This window comes from Talpa europaea (genome assembly GCF_964194135.1).
Source record: "Talpa europaea genome assembly, chromosome: 8".
Lineage (NCBI taxonomy): Eukaryota > Metazoa > Chordata > Mammalia > Eulipotyphla > Talpidae > Talpa > Talpa europaea.
Window position 1 is genome coordinate 93,643,465 of NC_140075.1, and position 21,740 is coordinate 93,665,204.

The following is a 21,740-nucleotide window of genomic DNA, read 5'->3' on the forward strand; positions in this document are numbered from 1 at the left end:
GAGTGCTTATCTAGCTTTATTGATACGATGAGAGCTTTATTGATACGATGAGAAGAATTTAGAGAGAAACCTAACTGAAGATTCAATTTGTGGATGTTGAGTGTGGCTCACACAGGCATAGAGGGGCAGCATCTGCCTTGAGCTAAACTCCTGGCCAGAGAGCAGTGGGGGTCCTGGTTTGACAGGGTTGATCACCAAGGTGGGTTAGCAGGGGATTGGCTGGCCAGCGTTTTTGTGGTTTTTCAGACAAATGAGGGCTGCATTAACTCCACAATGGGAAGGTAACAAACAAGAGCCAGTTTCCAGGAGCCCTGCAACACGTTCACATACATTGTCACATCATTCTCATAATAATCCTGTAGAAACTGAACAGGTTATGCAGGGTCTAAAAATCCTCACTGTAAGGAATGCAGGTTTTTCCAGATTTCTTTCCCTTTGAACAATTTCCTTAAGTCCAAGTTACCCCACCTACTAATTTACCCAGACTTGTATAATCCCCATCCTTCCATTCAACCAAATCAGAAACTCTGGGGGTGAGGCACAGCCACCTGTGTTTAATAAGGTGGTCCTGATGCATGCTGAAGTTTGAGACCCACTGGTATAGAGTTCCCTCTCTAAGCTCTGGCTTGTTTCTTATACTTCATTTAGGCTGCAATTTGGGCTGGCATTTAAGAGATGGAAGGAAGGTCTTGTGTGCTTGGTATTCCTTCTTCCATTTTATTACCCTGGGGATCATTCTGAAAACTCAAGCTTCTGAGCAAAACCTCTCTTGCTTGTAATTTAATCCTTCATTTGCATTGCCAATAATAGTGGGAGGAAAGAAGTTCCAGGAGACCAACTAGCTTTTAAGTGCTTTATTTAATCTGGTCAGAGGCATGCCTGGGAATGGAAAGCCCAGGTTTCTGAGCCCAAGAATAAACAAGAGCATGGAGCCATGAGAAGAGGGGCTGCAGTGGTCATGGACTGGAGGTGCTGCAGGTTTGGACACAACAACAAATACAAGACAGAGTCAGATGGGGGGCGAGTGTTTGCACAGAGAAGAGACAAGTAGATATGACTATCACCCAAACTGAGAATTACTAGCTGTCAGGAAATGATCTAGTCCAACTTCCCCCTCTGGTCAGTCCTGAACCTCCATCTCTCCAGACCAAGGACCTCTATTTCTTCAGTCTTGGGAGGTACCATTCACTGATAGTAAAAGAAAGAGCATGAGAGCATGCATTCAGTCCTGGGGTAAGTCTTTTTGAGATTGTGCACAGTGCCAGGTGTATAAAGGTGCACTGCCACCTCAAGGAGTTAATGTTTTACTGGAAAAGGTGGGTATCAATCTATTAGGTGTATGTTCACAACCTGTGAATATGGCAAAGGACTGTGTAACAGGAAACCTGGCCTAGTCTCAGGTCAGGGAAGTTTCTCCTGGGTTCAGGGGTTATTTGGTTGGGATCCAAAGAATATATGGGGGTTAATTTGGCAAATGGAGATGCTGATGGTGGGGAGAACATCACAGGCAAAGGGAAAGGATATGAAGCGAGATGGAGAATGGAAAGTTTAAGGATTAGAAAGAAGAATCGTGGAAGGAACCCAGGTCACAGGGAAGGGAGGCCTGGCATCAGATGATGCAGGAGTGGTAGGCAGAGGCCAGGTCGTGTAGATTTATTCAGCTTTGGATCTTCATCCTAAAAGCTATGGGGAAGACTTTGAAGGACTTTAAGCAGAAGGCTACTGGGGACCCTTTCTCATGTTGTGACATTCACTCTGGTTATGCCTTGGAGAGTGAATGTAGATCACAGGAGCATAAGCCAGTTACAAAGTTAGAACAATGAACCAGGGGATTCTGACCAAGAACTTGCAGTAGGAGGACAGAGAAGAGTGAAGACTAGAGAGAGACTTAGATGAAATACACAGGCTTTGGGTAGGAAATGGATGGGGTAAGAAGAAGAAATAGCATCAAGGGCTTTTCTAGGTCATTAGATGAAGTTACTAGACAAGGCTGAAGATGGGGTGGAGGCTGCTTTGGGAACAAGGCAGTGGATTAGCTACATGTGTAGAAGAGATGTACCCAGAAAGTACAAGTGATGAAAACTAAGGCAAGTCTGCAGTGAATAAGACTCACAGGTATTTAGTGTTTAATTAAAGGAGGCGTCCAAACAGCGCTCAGTTATTTATGGTGATCTAATGTGCTATTAGGGGCCCATTCCTCCTATAGCAATCTCTGGGTTTTATTTACACCTTAACTGGCAGGTGTAAGAGAGGGGCATGGGGTGGAGGGCAGTTCACTTAGTCATGCACATCTGGTGGAGAGATGGAATCTTAACAGTCTCATCTACTTGGAATACCAGTTTACTGTGACTATTTAGCTTCCAGAACAACAATCCTCTCCCTGAAGGGAAGGGCTGCATACAAATGCAATTTACATCTCCAGCAACTTTCTACAACCATTCCTTAATGAATTAGTCAAACCATCAAGGTGTTCAAATTGGTTCCTGTGATCCTTTTATCTTCCAGGTTGTTTGCCTTTAAAGTTTAGAACAGAACTGAAGAGTATTTATAGCAGCAATGGGGACATTTTTGTGAGCCTGAGGGAAGGGGTCTTTGATAAATAAACACGAGAGAACTGCAGAAAATTAATGCAGCCGCAGGTTTTTCTGCGATGACTCTTGGCTGGTATGTTGGAAAGGTGCAGGGGAGGCAGTCACATCGACTTAGAGATCTACCTGGAGAAAGGGATGCCAAAACCATGATAAATTTTTAATTGCACACTTGATCTGTTTAATGATGAGGAATCCAGATAGCTTTGGCTTTCTGTACTAGGAAGGGTCAGGACAGCATCTAACAGTCCACTCAGGAGAGAAGAGTGAAGATAAATTGATGAAGAGACTCTGTCCAAGGGCAGGAGCAGGTGAAAGGAAGCCAGTCTGGAATAGTGAAGTGCCCAGACTACCCAGAATGCCCAGACTGCCCAGACTACCCAGAACGCCCCAGCACCACAAAGCATGAAAGGGGAAGAGGAAAGACTGGGTGGTTACTGCCACACCTGTGGGGCTGCCCTGACTCTGCTGTGGAACGAAGTCCTGCCAGCCACACCTCTGCAGGGAGGGAGCCTGGGGGTCCTCAGGCCTCTCTTCAGGCAGGTGCTTCCCATTGGTCCTCATCAAACCTGAGACCTGAGACTGCCTCCCTTCTGGCAGGCAGCCCCCCTAGGCACAAAGCACAGCAGAGTGGGTGAGCAGGAGCGAGCAGAGCCTGGCACCTGAGTCAAGAGACTGATTCAGATCTGCAAATTTATGTGGAACGATACATTAATGTAGGTCTATAGATTTCACAGCCAAAGCTTTTCTGGTTTCACAATTATAGAGTTAATCCCACAGAGACAGTATTAAAGCAGCAGCAGAAAGCAGACCTGCTCGCCCAGGGTGTGGCTGCGGTGGGTGGGGGAGGGGACTGGACTGGAATGGGTAACACCGGGGTGTTTCATCCGTTTCCCTCTGAAGTCAGCTCTGGCCACTGGCCCTTCTATTTATTTATTTTTCCTTCTTCTTCTTTTTTTTTTTCCCAGACAGAGACAGGACTTGAATTATTGATGAAATCAAAAGGATAAGTTTGGGGATTGCATGTTTCCATCCTGCATGTTGTTTGTCCAGTAAATAACATTTCCTCTGTCAAATGAGCTTTCATCTTATGGGTGAGCTCCAGACTTAAGCAGACATTGCTGCTTCCGCTGCTTCCCTTGGCGCGAACCCTCTGTGATCCAGGTTCATTTTGATCTGCTTTTCCCTGCATGCAGTCAGGATGGAGTCCGCTGGGCACTTTCCCCTTGGCCCTGGTTTATTTTCCACCGTGCAATACCCTCAGCAACAGACTTTGCTCCTGGTCTTTTTCCTGAATAAACGTTTCCTCACTGTAACTTGCTAATTTCAGAGCAGTTAAAATGTTCCCTTTGGTGGCTCGGGGATCCCCTGAGGGCCCCCAGCAGAGGTAGAGCTGCTCAGACACTGCCCTCTGCTGGCTGAAGACGGCTGGGACGGCTCCGTCCGCAGTGAGGCCTGTGTGCCCGCTCCGAAGCTCAACCCCTCCCACCGGGTGGTGGGTCGATACACCTGCAATGCAGGTAAGGCATTACTCGCCCAGGAAATGTCTCTCATTGACAAACTACATGTAAAAGAAATCGTAAGACTATGATACATGAAGGTTTTGATGGTCTACAAAAGGATTTCTAAATAACACACACACGACTCAATTTGGAGGTGGAGGTGGTACCATTGGTATAGCTACCTTCCAAGATAAATTTGACTGCATCGGAAACAAGAACTTCTGTATGAAAGATGACACCATAAGCAAAGTTAAAGGACTAAAGAGAAAGTACAACAAAGGATCAGTATCTAGAATATATAAAGAACTTCTATAGATCAAAAAAAGGTAGAAAAAGAGCCCAATATATAAAATGGTAATTCAAAGAAATATAAATATAAATGTAAAATTTTCTATAAAATGAAAAATGTAAAATATAAAGGAAATAAATGATCCAAAAATGCATGACAAAAATACTCAGTTTTACTAGTAATCAGAAAAGTGGAAATTCAAACATAAAGGAGTTTTTTTTTTTTAATTGACTAAGCTGGGAAAAAAAAAATGTAAAGGATACAGGAGAAAAGATATTTCCATCCACAACAGGTAGGATGGTAAACTGGTACAATCACTTTGCAGTGTAATTTCGCAGTATCTGTTAAAATGTAAAATGTTCATAGACTGTGATCCAGGGGTTCTGTTTTTCCATACCTCTACTAGAGAAGCACTTATCCATATGCTCAGGAAGCAGGTCCAAGGATGTTGTGCCACAGTAACAAGTGCAAAATAACTTCAACGACTATTAAAATGGGATGAACTAAATAAAGTGAATTTCATTCATACTACACACAGGAACAGCAGGGTTTTTTTTTAAAATGCCCTATATGGGCTAACATGAAAAGATCCTCAAGACCTATAGCTGAGTGAACAAAAATCAAACTGCAAAATGATACACAATAAAACCTATGTAAAAACATCCATCAACATTAAACAACATTATATATACGTTTTTTTCCTATGGGTATAGTGATGCCATGAGTTGTTCAAGGAATGCTAAAATGTATAGAAGATGACACATCAAGTGGATGGCAAGAGTTACCCCTGGGTAGAGGTGAGTGTTGGAGACAGTGGTCCAAGAAGAGTTCAACCTTGTGTTTAATGCTTAAAATTTTTTATAAAATGAGAATATGTTCGTGTATTACTTGTACAACTAAAATTAATAAAAGCTATTCTTATATTAAAAGGAAAAATTCTTTTTTAAATCCTTATTCATATAGCATCTGCAAAGACCAAGGGATTAGTTTTATAAACAAAATGGCACCGGGATGATTATCAAGGGTCCTGCTAAGTAGAGGGCATTGTGGTTGTCATGGAAATGGCTGCCTTCAACACAAGTCATCATGTGCTTCTATCTACATGTCAGGTCATCTCCCACTCAGTGTCATGCTTTCAAATCTTGGTTCAAAAACTCAGCAGTAATAAGAAAATCCCCAGTGCTTATTAAGTGTTTGACATCAGAATGTAATCTCTTCTTTTCTCTCTCTCTCTCTCTCTCTCTCTCTCTCTCTCTCTCTCTCCCACTCTCTTTCTCTCTCTCTCTCTCTTCCTTCCCCCATCTTGCTTTTTTCAGATGAGGTTACTTAGCTTTAAAGATTTTAGATAACCTATCTGTCCAAGGCCAGTTAACCAACAAGTCATAAACATCTTTCCAGTTTTATTAACTTCAACACATTAACTTTCCTGGACATCTCTGTCACTCAGGCCATGCCCATTAACAACTTCTCTGAATCATAACAGCAGTTGGTTCATTCTGGAAGAAAAATCTACCATGGTATTAGATATTATCCAAGCCATAAAGTCAAACCAAGAAGTTCAAAGACCAATACAACTAAAGGAATGACCAAGAATTTAACAATAATCCTTAACTATAAGACACAAGTATTTTCACAATTAATTTTAGAACAAAAGTAACCAATAATGGAAGCCTTTCAAGATTCTCATAGGATACAATGTGCTCATCTTCTGAGTTCTGGTAATTTCTGATGTAACATGAATTGCCTTTAGGTCTGCACTCCCGGCTAAGCCATCCCTGCCATGCACAGAAAAAGCAACTTGAGTGAAGTCAGGGACTACAGAGATGTGTCTCCAGGCAGACACCCCACCCCCAGCAGGACTCTTGAGGTCCCGTTGGTAAGGGAGGCCGGCCCCATTGCTGCAGCTAAAAGGACTGCCTAAGGATGTTCCAGAATAAAGTATGACTAAAAAGGGCAGCAACTTAATAACTCAGAGCTGTGATTCCCCCTCACCCAATTAAAAAAAAATTAATCTCTTTTTTGTTTTTTCACTTAAGGACAGGTGTGTTTATGAATAATACAAGTAGGCAACACATGTATGATGGCAAATGAGAAGATTACAGTGGAGATTTTTTTTAAAGATTTACTTATTCATTCATCAAGCACTGGGTACCATCAGAAGTGCGGAAGGGTGAGAGAATTCACCAGAGCCAAAGTGGGGAGCAGAACAGGCAGACTGATGAAATACACTGCTGAGGGGAGCAGTGGGAGCAGCAGGAGAGGTTTGCGCGCCATGTGGGACCCTCGCTGGTGGCCAGGGATAGAACTGGTGTTGCAGAGGCTGCAGGTAGCTTCGCAGCCCAGTGCTCAACCGCTGTGCCACTGGGGAGGCCCTACAGAGGAGATTTTAAGAGCATCACGTAGGCAAGGGGAAAAATAGGAGAACACACACGCGCGCGTGCACGCGCGCGCACACACACAAGCACGCTGCTCTGCAAATAATAAGCACATCTGAGCCCTTGGCTATGTCCACAAATGCATCTTTTCTCAGATAATGGTAATTGACAGTCACTAGGTTCCCATTTGAGGAAGGGGGAGCTAAATCAAGAAATGATATAAAAAAAGACTGAAATCATAAGGTTTTAAAGAGCTGTGTTTAAAGGCAGAGGATTAAGGACATTTAAATCTTCCTTTCCAAATTGGCACTCAAAATCCTTACATTCCACAGGAACAAGAGGCATAAGGGAAGCAGACATGGGGTGAGGTAAGTGGCTGCAGAGTTTCTGGGACCACTCCAGGATTCTGCTCATGGAATCCCAATAGCTTAAATTGGACTTGTCTAGAGACCGAGATGTGCTTTTCTGTTTGTTCAGCATGAGATAATACCATGGCATTCTATGAGCAAGGGTAATACTAATGCCAGGAAGAGCCTTGCCATGTAAAGGGCTCTTTGTTGAAAAAATGGGTTCCTGGCCTCAAGAATTTGGGCAGCTCACACTTGATTTGGTCCATGGAAGACCTGAGGTGCCCCCAGATAAAACAGAACAGAAGCCATAAGCATCTTTGAGACTATTCACCTCTCTAACAAAGAAGTATCGCCATTCCCAGGAGGGGTAGCTTGAGATGTTAACAGCTTTAATGTGCAGGAGTGTATACACACAACACACACACACGTACAAACACACACTTGTTATGGGCTCTGTAAACAAAAGAATTTTCTTGCATAAAGGAGGTGGATTTTTATCTTTTCTAAATCCCATCAAGTATTGTCTCAATATAGGACAAGGCTTAACCTTGTCCCATTTGAAAATGTAGCCAGAGAAATATCTCGCCCCATTCCCAACCTCTCAAGTTAAATGGCCCATATTTAGGAACAGACGGTATTTGGAGTTATAGCAGGAAGCAGATTAATATGTGAACTGAAAACAGACAGACCCCTTTAAAAGTCTGCCCGCATTGCTGAATTGGAAATAGATGAACTTCTTTTCCATTACAGCAACAATATACCACAAGACAGGATTTGTTTGTAAGATAATAAATTGGCAAACAAGCTGGAACTAGAAGGTAGTGCCTACCTCACTCTGCAGCCTGAGCAAGGGCTGAAGAGAAATATAAGCAAAACCCAGGGCCATGCAGACTCCCTGAGGAGACCCCCACCCCAATAACCACCCCCTCCCCATGACAGGCTTTACAGATGCAGCTCCCCGCTCCAGTCACCGATGGTTGGAGTGGGTAGCGTTGGGCTGTGCAGGCAGGGAGCTTGCCCTTTTTCTTACCCATTGGGGTAATTCATCAGGTTTCAGAGGCTCCGTAAGTGGAGAGATAAAGAGACAGGCTCTGCACCTGAGACCTGGCTTTGTTCTGGCCCCACTATGGGTGAACTATGTGACCTTAGACAGGCTAAATGAGACATGCCCAGAGTGGACTGGAGTAGGGAGTGGTAGGAAGGAGGCCTGGAAAGAGCTGCAGGGCCCTAATTGCCAGAGATAAGGATGGATGGCATCTTAATTCTGGGGCACACACCTTGGGCACTTCCCTCACCACCTCCCACCCCAGCCAGTGTGTCTTTGCTCCCTGGGTCATGAGTCACTTTGTAATGCTTCTCTCCTGACACTTCTTGGGCCTCCCATAAGCCCATTTAGCATCGCCTGAGGCATGCCACCCGGTCACACAGACCTTTAATAGCAAGTGAAACAGTAGCAGGTGTCAGAGCTGAGAAAAGAAAAAAAATCTCAATTCCCACTGGAGGGCGAAGATCATTTTCTGCATTTCCATTTAAAGGGAGAAGTGTAAAGCATGAAATCACATGCCAACAGGGAAAGAGAGTTTAAATCAGAATAACCTTGACAGGAGCAGCCACCAGCAGCTTCCAGGTCACCATTTCCAAAACGGAATTCCTGGGAAGAAATAGGATGCACACACCGGGACACACAGGTAGGAGTCACCTGGCCTTCTGCACTGAGTACCAGCCCCTACACCTGAGGGCTGCCGGGCCCCTCCATGTGGATGTGCCTCAGGCTTTCAGACCCACCTGCCCCCAAATTCAAGTTGTCATCCTTCTGCCAAATCTGTTTCTCCTCTAGGTCCCTTCTCACATAATGACTCCTACCCAAGCCAGAAGTGTGGAACCTCCCAGGACCACTTCCTTTTCCCGATTTCCCTACCCTGCTGCAACAGCCACAGTCACCCAGCATCTCCGCCTGCCAGTTCTGTGTCTGCCTCCTCCCTCCCACTGTCAATGGTCTTCATCTGGCTCCATCATCTCACACCTGGACTTTGGCAGTAGCCTCCTAGCCCACTACCACCCCATCACTCTTTCTAAACCAGCCTCTATTTTGCTTCCAGTATAATTACCCTCTCCCCATGCTAATTTAATGGGAGAACTTCCCTTCTTAAAATCCTGGTGTAGTGTCTCTGTTGTCAGGATAAATTCCAAACTTTGGCTAGTGAACAAACATTCCAAGTTTTGCACTCTATCTAGCCATTCAGTTTTATCGGTTCATAAACTTACCTTTCCCCTCAGTTCTCAATCCTTAGAGATTAAGAAAATTTCACACACCCATGACTGAAAAGTCTGTCTCTTTATCTTATCTCTTCAACAAACCTGTTCCTCCAGGCCCAGTGCACATACCCCCTTAGAGCCTTTCACCTGTCCCCTTGCTCATTTCCTCTGTCACACTGGCGTGACACCTGCTTGGTCACCTTCTTCTACCCTCCCGGATCCTTGAGGAAAGGGACTCTGTCTTGTTCATCTTTGGATCCTCAGGACCTAGGACGCAGCCTGACTCAAAAATCTGAACAAATGTCCATGGGCTGTGTGGGCCATCATGGGTCCCTCCTGAGGAGAAATGCTCTGTTGCAGGAAGGAGTGAGAGAGAAACGACGCTCCTGGTCAGGGATCTGGAGTCCTGCCTGGGACAAGTCCTGGGTCTCTGGGTCAAGGGGACAAATTGTGCACAGACATGGAAATCCATCAGAGTAACAGATGAAGTACAAAATATAAATATCTGTCCCAATGATGTCACAGGAGAAAAATTGCTGCCTGCTGCTGAGATTACAGAGACCAAACCTGAATTTTCCCCTTCTGGAGGAGAGTCCTCAATGACCCAGACCCTCAGGCTTCAGGCTCTGTAAGAAGCAGGACATCAGGACATCAGGCTTTGCTGCTTTGCAGGGAGTGCTGCATGCACAAGGAGCAGAAAGCTGGTTTGTTCACTTTTTTATTGCGATAAAATTCATATAACATAACGGTCACCTTTTAACCACATTTTAGAGTATACACTGTGACCTGTATTGTGTTCACCACTAATTCCAGACCACGTTCATCACTTCAAGGAAACATTGTGCCCTGAAGCACTCAGCCCCATCTACCCCTGCTCCTACCCCAGGCAGCTTTACTATTATCCTTACAGATTTGCTTATTCTCTAGGTTTCATATAAGTGGAATCAAGAAACATGTGGTATTTATTTCTGGCTTCATTCACTCTGATTTTAAGGTTCATCCACATTATAGCCTATAGCAGCCCCTCATTCTTTTTTATGGCTGAATATTATTTCATTGTCTGAATAGCCCACCTTTGTTAATCCACTAACCAGTTGGTGGATGTTTAGGTTGTTTCCAATGTTTAGCTATTATGAATATTTGGCTGCTATGAACATTTGTGTACAAGTTTTTGTATGAACATATGTTTTCATTTCTCTTGGGCATATAGGTAGTAGTGAAATCACTTCGTCAAATGTTTAACATTTTTTGAGGCACTGCCAAACGGCTTTCCTCAGCAGCTGCACTATTTTACATTCTTACCAGCAATGTATAAGATTCTAATTCACTCACTCACTTTTAAGAATCTAAGACGTCTAATTCCTAATACTGGTACCTTTCTTATAGAAGCTGCAAAAATGCAGCCAACTGGATAGCAATAGAGTCAGAATCTAAAATCTGAAATAGGGAAACAGCCTCAGGCTGAATCTGAATGATCCCTGGTACCTGCGTTCACACATTTCCCAGGATGTGCTGGAGCAGGTGTCACTGGGACAGTGTGGTTTTGAGCTGCTCAGAACCCTGATGTCATGTGCCCTGAAATTCAGGGAGTCTGGGGAGGTATTTATTTTTAACTGGGCATATTTCCACACTGTAAAAAATATTGGAGCCCAATTAGTAAGAAAGAAGGGGAGGATGACTATGGAGGAGATATCTAGCACAGTCTGTCGTGGATTGAAAAGCTGCCTTCACTCTGCATGGAGCACTGTCTCCTGAGACCTTGGGATGGAGACAGAAGCTCTGGAGACAGATGTCTAACCTGTGTCCTGCCCCTCCCGCTGGCCACTGAATGTCCTGGGTTAACTCCTTTACCCTTTCCTGATTTATTTCTCTCATCTGTAAAATGAGGGAGAAAATAACACTCAATTCACACTATTATCATGGGGATAAAATCAGTTAGCATATGTAAAAATACTTAGAAAAATGTCTGGTGTATAACAAGCCCTCAGTAAATATCAGGTATTTATTTTAGATATAAATGTCAAATCCTCTCCATTGTCTTCTCTAATTCTCACAACAAACGCGCAGGGGGAATAAATGCCCACCCAGATGATACAAGTTCAAGAGAGGTCCCAGAGTCTACTGCCTGTCATTTTCCATTTCATTGAAGACTTTTAATCTTTAAGAGTTTCTTTCAAGAAAATACCTCCAAGAAATTTCTCTGCACACTTTTCAGCAAGCCTCTTAGCAACTGACACTGGGGCAGAGATTAGTAGAATCAGCACACCAGGATGTCAAAGACAAAACCTCTCCCTGGCACTTTCTAGTAGGTCTTGCCCTGGGTTCAGTTCCAAGTTTTGAGTGAAGATTTAATCTACTTTCTATTCTTTCTTGCTGATTTGCAAATTGGTTTGTCCATCCCAGATACTTAAAGAAATGTGTTAATGGATAAAGCAGGGGCTGAAGCACTGAGCTCTGTGTGTTCACCCAGGGCAGGGAGGATCAACAGACATGCTGCAGTGGAGAGGCCTGGGGGAGAGGGCAGACCAGGGCTCCCAAGAGAGCCTGACACTTAGCCCCTGGATAAGGGCATACTAGTTAGGGAACCATCGAATACAATGTCATGCAGACCCCGACTTTGGGGAGAACCCAAGTGCTGGCTGTAGAGCAGTGATACTCAAGGCAGCCAGCAAGAGAGAAGCATGTTTTGCTGAGGAAGAGACCCAAGTACCCCCTGCAACTAATCTGCTCACCAAACCCCCAAATAAACCATCAGATTGGAACTGACTCCTGAAAATCCAGTCTAAGTGAAATCTATAAATCTATTTATAAATATATGTACAAATTGCTCTATCTATATCTATATCTAGATATGTAGCTGATAGGTAGGTAGATAGATAAGCCTACAAGTGTTTTGAAAAATTTAAAGGTTTCTATTTTCATAGGATAAATTCTACTGCTAGGCTAATTTTCTATAGAGATAATGTGCAGAAGGATTTTGCATTATGGCATTGTTTGTAATAGTGATAAAATTGGGAGCTAAGACATTCATGAATAAGGGATTAGTTAATTTTAGAACACATACATTGAAAAACAAAGATGTAATCAGAAAGTACTAACATGAAAAGACATTGTTGACATGTAGTTAAGCACATTGTGAAGCAGCATATAAAATATGTGCCTACGTGAAAAGCAAGAATGTATACATTCATATGTGCATATCTGTTTAGAAGTATGTAAGTGTATATAGGTACATATATATTAGAAAAATATTAGCCAAAAGACAAGAGCTAACATGGACAGAGACAAAAACATCTCACCCAAATGTTAGCATTGGTTTTTCTGCATAAAGAAGTTTCCACAGAGCCACTTTTCTCACTGTTGGAGTAGGAAATTTACAGCTCAAGTGAGAAGATGACAATAGAATAATCTATGTGGATTAGAGTTTGAGGCATAATAAACTCATGTTTAGCTTTATATAGTCGCTGATGGTTACATATAGAATATTTATAGGTATAAGCATGCTCACAGGTTAGCATATACACATATATTTCTTCGATTTGTCAGCTGAGATGATCTAGAAGAAATGATATCCCAGTAGTAAGGACCACATCTAAAGTCCAGATCTTTTTTCTATTGTTAGTGCTCCTTGAAGGAATGACCAATTCCAGGAATGGCGCAAGATGAGGACTAGTTCATAATACACAAGAAAACCTGGAGCATCTTGTAGAGCCTAAGAATAAGGATTTAAATGACATCATTTGCATTGATGCTTATGTCAAAGGAACATAGGAACCAACTGATAGAATTTCCAATAGCTGATTGATACTAGAACAAATTGAGCAACACAATAAATGACTTTAGATCATAATGCAAATATACAATAAACATTTATAAATCTATCCAAGTATAAATAAATAAATATATGGGGGGGAGGAGACAAGATAAATCTCATGTGCAAAAGAATTACAAATAATTTCTGTAGATAAACTGAGATGGTGAGATGTTCTCGATGAGGGGAAGCCTGTCTCCCTGCTTCTTCACTGTGGCTGTGCATAGTGGCTTTCTTTCAAAGACAACAATGTGGGCAGAGAGGTTAAAAAAAAATAGAAAGAGTAGGTTTGCATTGGAAAAATCTGACAAACTCAACTCAGCCCGTAATTGGGGTTGGCATCAACAGTTATAAATCACGTGGGTAGAGTATATAACCTTGATGTGATGTGGAAAAAAATGACCCTTTGCCTCTATGATCTTTCCCCTCAAAATCCACAATCCCAGTTTCATAGTGGAAAAAAAAAATCATACAGAATCCTAGAGGGGCATCCTATAAAATGCCTGACCAGCACTTCTCAAAAAACCAATGTCATCAAGAACCACGGGAGATTGATAAACTGTCACAGCCAAGAGCAGTTTAAAGAGATAGGTAAATTTAAAACTGTTCCCCTCAAAAGTTTTTTTCTTAAGTTCCTACAAAATGATTTTTTTTCTCAACAAAAGAATCAAAGAACATTTTGATCTCAACCTTTAACAATATTAGAAAAGCAGTAAAAGCTTTGAAAAAAAGAAAGGAATTTCCTTAAAGGTTTTCCAATATCCTGGATCAAATCCTCACATGGAACTTAAGGTCAAAGTTCTTGGGCTTTCTCAAATAGATGAGAGACAGCACCTCCCTGACTGAGGGGATTGCTGAAGAACGGGCCTCCCTCCCTGGGCTCTCAGTATTCTCCATAACACGTCCCACTCAGTTAAATGTGGGCATCTCAGAACAGTCTTGGGGAGATGGCAAAGGTGGTGGTCTCCAGGTGTGCTTGTGACATCTCCATGAGACCCCAGTGCATCTCCATAGTTGCCCAATGTCATGGGACAGAGTCAGAGGAGCTTTTCAGAGAGGCCATAGAGTCTCCAGATAGAAGTGAAAACACTGGTAGTCCTATGCCCTAAGGGCTCTGATTCACTGAGGATGGCCTGGCTCTGTGCCCAGCACTGTGGAAGACGGATGGGTTTATGAGACTTTCCAAAGAATCCCCTGGCCCCCTCTTTAAATTAGAAAGAAGACTCTTGAGAGTCTGCACTTCCTTGAATCAAGCTGAAGCAGGCAAATGTGGAGTTGTTTTCTTTTTTCTTATTGATTTTGTATGCATGCGATGCAACCAAATAGAATTATAACAAGTTGTTTTTCTGATGACCCAGGAAGTATGTGCTAAAAACAACTCTTCTGAATAGTCAGAGAAGTCCCTGAAGTTAGCACTAGGGTTTAGAAACAAGGTCAGAAAATGACATCTTTGAAAATTGAAAAAAACAAAATCAATATGCAATGAATGGGATTAATCCCCTACAGTTCTTCATCTCTCCTTAGTCATCTACCCACAGAGGTATTTGGCAAGCATATTACATATAAGACTGGTGGATGTCCCCACTCACATCAAGGACCCCGGGAGTCTTCTGTATTATCATAGAAAACTACTAATTTTAAATGGACTTTAGCTTATTGCAATAAGCTATGGTTTTGAAATTTGTAACAGGTTAATGACAAATGCAATAGAAAGCTCTACATGGAATCTGGAGTCAGGAGAGACGTAGAAAAGTCCTGGCCACTCTTTTGAAAAATTGATCTAACCAATCTGACCAATTTATGGTTTCTGGAGATGAATCTTGAAAGCATTTGAAAATTCTAGAAAAGTGCCTGTTCCTGGACAGCTCTTCAGGTTCTCCCAGAGCTGGTCTTAGAAGACCGAAGTGACCCTTTCTGTGATTGTCACCAAGAGATTTTAGACTCTCCAGGGAGCACGCTGGGAAGTGGGCAATCCAGATGAGTAGATGTGAGTGTCCAAGCACCAGAAGTGCAAGGTCAGTGTATTTATTAATCAGTGTCTTTGTGAGTTTGGAAATGTTCCCTCCATACTCTAGAGCTAGAATATACCTGTGTCTACTGATGCAAGTGATTTCTACACAACAAGGCTCAGATGCTGGACTAAGAATGTCCCCACTAGGGCCTACTCCATGAAGCCTTCTGCGGCAGCCAGTGGGCCTGGTTAACACTTCCTCACACTAATTCTAGTTCTTGGTTTTAAAAGTAACATCCTATATCTTATATTCTATAAGATGATCTATATACTTAAGATGCTTCTTAGATTCATCTCACTGGCTCCTGTTACAATCAGTGAAGATGGGTTCATCGGAAGTACCTAGATCCTTGTCTAATTGTATCTGAGCTCTGAACATCATCTAGGACCAGGAGGGTTGGGGTCTTTCTTAAACATGATGAGTGACTTCATAGCCTCTCCCAATTGTGTGGGTAACAATGAAGGAATCCTGACAAGACACAAAATTGGAACATAAATACTACAGTCTGAGCTCAAGTCCTTTGCTCTCACTGTACAAGTAGACTTTACCTTCCACTGGTACTGAATCCATCCCCCAGTGCCTGAAAACAGCACTACTCAATGAATTCTGAAGATTTTCAGTTATGATTTAAAAAGCAAGAGTCAAATTTGAGCTAGACATCGATGTGCAGATTTTGACACTCAGAATTCTTGAAGTTTTATTCACAGGTTAGAGAGAACATGCATTTTAAAACATTTGTATGTCAGTAAAAACAATCTTACTCTCCAGAACATATGCTTTAAAAAAGTTCTTAGGCTCTCCTCTGTCTTCAAGAAACTTATCTCTAAAATTCATCTAATAACCATCACTTTCCTTGCCCTTTTTGCCCTCTCCTCACTATAAAATTTTTTTTGTTTGCTTGTTTTTCTCTTTGGGTTTTTTTTTTGTTAATCACAAAGAAATTACCAGGCTTCCAGTCACATTGAGCATTCCCCTTGGTTTCTGCAGGGGTCCTTGGTGAACACATATCCTGACATGATTAAAAACATTTGCTAACTATAAAATGTCTTTTCCAAGTACCTTTATAGAAGAATATTAAAATCAAGACTGGGGCTGTTATGAGTTTCTGGAACAACAGTCCTAGAGGCAACAGCTGCTCTTTCTTATTGTTGTAGCTGAAACTCTCCTGGCAGCCCTGATATGGCCTCTTACAACTTCTCTGGAGGGCGCCTACTGAAGTTCAAGAGCAGATTCTCACCAGTTCTGACCTCTGCTGATTCAGAAGACCCCCTTCCAGCCACCAGCCAGCTAAGTGAAATGGGACTCATGAGCCCTTCCTTTTTTGAACTACACAGGAAGGAAAGGAAAGAGGGCAGGGGAGGGTTTGGTGGAATCTAAGTTCTGGACAACATTCTTATACTCCTAATGGCCCACTCAGTGGCAGCTGCCCAGTCCAGACTCTCTGCTCCTTCCTCAGACAATACTTGCCATCACGAGTAACAGGAAAGACTTGGGTCAGATGTCAGCACATCAAAGATACACAAAGGTTTTAACCTCCAAAGGAATAAGGCAAGGGTCCTCTTTGTTGCACAGACTCCAAAGGAGAAAAAAAAAGGAGCTTTCTGGCAAAAAGCCCAATCTGTCAGGTCTCTAGTTTGCTAAGGAGGCATTAGCATCACTTGCTGGCAAAAATACAGAGGGGGGCAATGACTCCAGCTGCTCAAACGGCTCAGACACCAAAACCACACCAGAGTATTTGGGGGAGCACAGCAACAGGTCCATGCTCTCCAGCGCAGGCCTTAGTGGTGAGAGAATCTCAGCACAAGGACATTGTTCTTCCATTCTTTTCTGCTGTCATCCTGAGAAACCCAGTAGATAAACCATTTTAATAGGCTATAGTAATAACATTAGTATTAATTGTTAATACTAATTAATAATATTCATTTTATAAACACTGTGTTATTAAATCCTTAAAATGAACCAGAGAGTGGGTAATATTAGCTCCATTTTATGTGAGAAACTTGAAGTATTAAGGGCTAAATAACTTACTCAAGATTATGCAGCAAGTGGCCGAGAGGATCTGAACCCAAGTCACACTGGCTCCAAAGCACTCGCTCTTAGTCCTGATATTTTCCTTCTCTTCTTTCTAGTCTCTCCCTACCAGATTGGCTACCGCTCAAGTCTCGGTGGAGTGATTCCATGTATGCCAAACCTTCAGAAAAAAATGCCTTCTACAGCGAAGTCTGAGTCCTATCACTGCAATATTATACACACTATTTGCTGAAATGAAAATTTACATTGTTATATAGCACATGAATAGAAAGTCTTTTAAAATACCAGCATCCCAAGGTTGCAAGGGTACCAAAGAGATACCTAATCTTCACATATATCTCAGGAACTGAAAGTTATAGTGACAACTCAAATCCATTTTGCATGAGGATCACTTGGACCTGCTCAAAGAATCGATACTGAATACTTGGAGGACTTTCAGTAAAGCCTGGAAATTGAGAGCATTCATATTTTTGTTTCCTAAGAAAATGTCTCTAAAATGACAACACAGAAAGTTAAAAGAATAAACCATATGGGCTGAACAATGGCAAGGGAAGCAACAGAAATCAAGATGATGGAAAGTGAATGGACAAATGATAACAACAAACCAGAGAAAGCTGAAACCCAACAGTTTTCAGAGAGATGGGAGATGAGAAGCAAGCTGATTTGTGCCATGGAGAGAGCCCCTACAAGGTTTTGAGGTTGAGGCACCAGATTCCGCTAAGATAGGGATGAGGAGTGGAGCTGGAAACAATACCATGATGGTCAAGGTTTTCATGAGAAGTGTGTATAAGGTAACCCTTCATTTCCCATATTCAACAAGACCCTATAGCCAGCGCTCTCCCACCTACTACAGAAGACAAGAAATATAGAAACAACTGAGCCAAACTGGAAAATCTGAGCCAAAGTTTTTCAGAACTGAAAACAAAAGTTTCAATAGGGAAACGTACTAAATGAAAATGGGACGATTGCATGAAAATTTACAGACTGAGTACTGAGAACTCTAAATCCAATCTTGACCTCCTGAAGGCTGACAGACAAGCTTTTTGGAGAATATGAGCAATATCAGAAAAAGGCTTTTTAATGCCAATATTTCAGCACTGCTTAACAGAAAGTTACATACAGCCTGTGACTTATTTTATTAAAAAATTTCAATTTTCATTCTGGAATAATTCTACTGACCCAAAATATTGCAAATACAGTATATAGTGTTTCCATAGAAACTTAACCTATTTTCCCCAAATATAATGGTTGCCCCAAAATCATAGCAAAATTATCAAGATCAGGATGTTAACACTGATACCATACTATTAAGTAATGTATAGGTCTTACTCAAACTTCCTCCATTTTCTTCTCTGGTCTAGGACTTAACCCAATATCCAATACCACATGTTGCACTTAGTTGTCAAGTCTTCATAGATTGCTACAATTTAAAATAAATGCTCTTTATTTCTTTGTCTTGAGTGATTTTGCCTCTTTTAAAGAGTACTGGTCCAGTTATCTTATAGAACACTCTTTCTCAGTGCATCATCAGAAGCACAGTTAACAATGTGTCCCATTATTTGGCCATGTTATTTTTGATCAGTATCTGCCAGGTTTCTCCACCCTATTAGTAACTTCGTAACTAGTAATTATTATTGTGAGGAGCAAAACATTCTGTTTCTTAGCACACTTTGACCCACTAATTTTAGCATTCATTGGTACTTCTTACCTGTAATAATTACCACTGTAGTGTTTGACAAGTGGCGATTTAAAAAAAAAATTCTACCATTCCTTCTGTACTTTCAATTGAAACCTATAGTTAAAACATTCTTTTATCCTTCAATAATCTGTCTATCAATCAATGTATTTATATCAGTATGGACTTATGGAGATTTATCTTATTCTATTTTATCTTATCTATCTTATCCTACTGCCATTATTTCTTTTGTTACTCAAACTACCCAGATTTGTGCCATGATAGTTTTTAAATTTGGTTTCTTTGTCCCTTTGACCTGTTCCCATCATTTTTTGGGTACTTTAATGGCACATCTTGTACTAAGCTCATCCTGTACTTTTTCTAACTTAGGCTGGAATGAGACATTTTTCCAAGGAGCACTGGGTTGCTTTTAATAGAGAAAAATGTTTTAAAAGCAGGATGTACTGAGCGTGCTTGTCCCTATGAGCTAGAAAATTAATGTATAGATACACACACACACAGACACATATCCTGTAGTTATTTTTAAAATAAAGACTCAAATGTTAGATTGATATTGACATTCCCTAAATCTTTTTACAAGAGGAGAAATGGAGAGGCACATTAAAATATTGGCTCAACTCCTCAGTCTTGTCAATTCTATGAAGTTATAAATCTATACCTTTGTATATCTTTACATGGAACAAATATGAAGAAATAGATTAGTCACTTGAGCAAACTGCCCAGGGTTTAACTATTTTCCTTCACAGGCGTAACTTGTGATACAGTGAAGTTAGAGGGTAAGGTGTTTTGTGACACAGGGGAATCAGGGCAATAGAGGGGTGGTCTACATCATGTAAGGCCAATTGATTGACCATACTCATCCATGCATACAAGATTTTCATTTTTTTTAGTTGCTTATTCTCAAATATGAATGGACAGGCCATGACCAATAGATACTTGAGGAAGACAAAAACCATAATAAATAAAAAAATTAGAAATTTAGAATTATCAGAAACAATGAAGGGAACTGGATAACACAAAACAAAAGAAAAAAAAAGTTATTTGGTTTAAAAAAAAAAAAAAAACACTCTGCCTCCAGTCAGATAAGAAGAAATATTTGCATTAAATAAGACTGGGGTATTATTTATTTATTTATTTTTAATTTATTATTTTTTAAGATTTATATTTGTTTTTATATAAGAGCTGGGGTACAGGCCAGAGGCGTGGGACGGTGAGCGCATTCACCAGAGACAGAGCAGTGAGCAGAACAGGCAGACGGACCAAAAACACTGCTGAGGGGAGCAGGAGGCAAGACAGAAGAGGTCTGCTGCTCCATGTGGGATTCTACCTGGCCAGCCAGGAATCTAACAGGTGCTACAAAGGCTGCGGACAGCTTCACAGTGCTGTGCTCAAACCACTGCACCACCAGGGGGGCCTCTGGGGTATTATTTAAAAACAACAATTAAAGAACAAGAAATAGCTCTTGAAGATTAAAAATATGATGTCACAATTTTAAAACATTTCAGACAAAAATCTGGAAGGTAAAGGAGAGGTGAGATTTCAGAAAGCAGAAAAGATCAATAATTACTTCTTCTTCTTTTCCTGAAGAATTCACTCCCAAAGTCATTGGATGACTTTGGAAAGGAGCCCAACATGGGGTTTCTGAGTCCAAAAAGGGTGAGAGAGATATCTGCACAGTTGGGAGGCCACAAGCAGCCTGCAGAGGACATCAGAGTGGGGAAAGGAAGTTTCCCTCATGGGGGAGTTTAGTTTCATACAGAGTGATTAATAAATTAGCAAAGATGTTCAGAATATGGGATCCTGGTGTTTTTTTACTCTCAGATGTGGAAGTTAAATTTGGAAACGGAAAAACTAGAATGTGATATTAGAGGAACTGGAATAAATGCATTAGATATATAGGTAGGTAGGTAGGTAGGTAGGTAAGTAGGTAGATAGATAAAAATATAGAGGGGTGTGTGTGTGTGTGTGAGTGTATGATTTTGTACATTGCCCTCTACATGGACCTGGTTACAGTAACACCCCAAAATTAATGAATACACCTGGTACCCAGACCCTGCCTTCTAAACACCATTCCCCACTAGAAAAATAGCTGATTTCAATACTAAGGCAGGAATAATACAAGATGACTGTGCAGCAAAATAAATAATTGTGCAATAATTTGAGCAGCAAAATAAATAATTGTGGCTTATAATCCACTGAGCAAAATAGGAAACCATGAAAACATATTAATATAAATGCATGACTATATTGAAAGCTTAATGAGAAATAAGATATTTACACAGGTTCAAAATTTCTGGCCATAAAATACTTATTACAAAAGTAAAAAGTAGAACTCTACAAAATAGAAGCCTGGCAGTACCTCCCTAATCAAATGATCAAAGAGAACATCACCAGTAATAGGACAAATCAAAGCCATCCCTCCCCATTTCCACCCCCCCCCACCGCCCCCATGACAGGATGCAATGAGAAGCACACAGCATCCTTCCGGGATACTGCTCTCGAAGATTCAAATCAAGCAACTATAAACCAGAGACACACTGTAGTGAGGAGAGGCAGAAGTAGGATCAAAACAAGGAGGGGTGGGAATTGTATGGGGACTATAACCAAGATAAAAATGCATACATTGTGCAAAAATTAAAAATGATGCAAAAAAATAAAATAAAATAAATAATTTAAGTATAAAACCAAACCAATCAAACAAAAAAAAAATAAAAAAGATACAAATCTAACCAAGAGGAAACATCAGATGAACCCAAGTTGAGGGAATGTCTCCAAAACAACAGACCTGTATTTTTCAAAAAGTGTCAGGGCCACAAAATGTTAGACATTT